This window comes from Eimeria mitis, genomic scaffold (assembly GCF_000499745.2).
Source record: "Eimeria mitis Houghton genomic scaffold, Emh_scaff1008, whole genome shotgun sequence".
In the NCBI taxonomy this organism is placed as follows: domain Eukaryota; phylum Apicomplexa; class Conoidasida; order Eucoccidiorida; family Eimeriidae; genus Eimeria; species Eimeria mitis.
In genome coordinates, this window is record NW_013567049.1 from 4,048 (window position 1) to 5,022 (window position 975).

Here is a 975-nt window from a genome sequence, read left to right on the forward strand (position 1 = left end):
CTAAACCCTAAACCCTAGTATATTTGACCTGTAGTTCTTGTGTATGTTGTTTATGTTTTTCTTTTTGTATAGCGAGAAGATCAATGAGTGTTTCGTTATCTATTTCAATAAAGGAGACAGATATATTTATATTTATATTATTTTGTTTTTTTTTTTTATATATAAACAATTCATTTATAAACCGAGGCAGTAAACCCCTTTTATTATAATTCTCCTCTTCGCCAAATATTGTATAGGTTTTACCCGCCCCAGTCTGTATACACACAAACCCTAAACCCTAAACCCTAAACCCTAAACCCTAAACCCTAAACCCTAGATGGGAGGTGGTAGATTGTTATTTGTGAATTTTTATAATAACTTATACAGATAAAGAGAGAAATATATATATATATATATATATATATATATATATATATTTATATATTTATTTTTTTTTTATATATTTATATATTTATATATTTATATATAGTATTAGTATACCTGTCCATACACCATAACAGTAGCATTATATCCTTATAAAGAAAATGTTAATAGAGAAGAAAGACAAATATATAAATATATAAATATATAAATACATAGATATATAGATTTTTTTCTTTTTTTTTATATATTTATATATTTATATATTTATTTATTTATATTTACCTGTCCATACACCATAACAGTAGCATTATATCCTTGTAAAGAATATTTTAATAGAGAAGAAAGACAAGAGGAGTAAACTGTCTCCTGTGGTGTATCTATAAAGATATCATCAAACTTATAAAAAAAATTTGTCTCCTTTTGGGGGCAATGTATCTCTACTGTCTTTCTCTCTAAATTATATTTATATATTTCTCCTGCTGCTGCTGCTGCTGCTGCTGTTGCTGCATGCACTGGACGGCTGCGCAGCACTGTCTTCACGTTCTCGTTTATACACATTTTTTTTTTTTTTTTTTTTTTTTTTTTTTTTTTTTTTTTTTTTTTTTTTTTTTT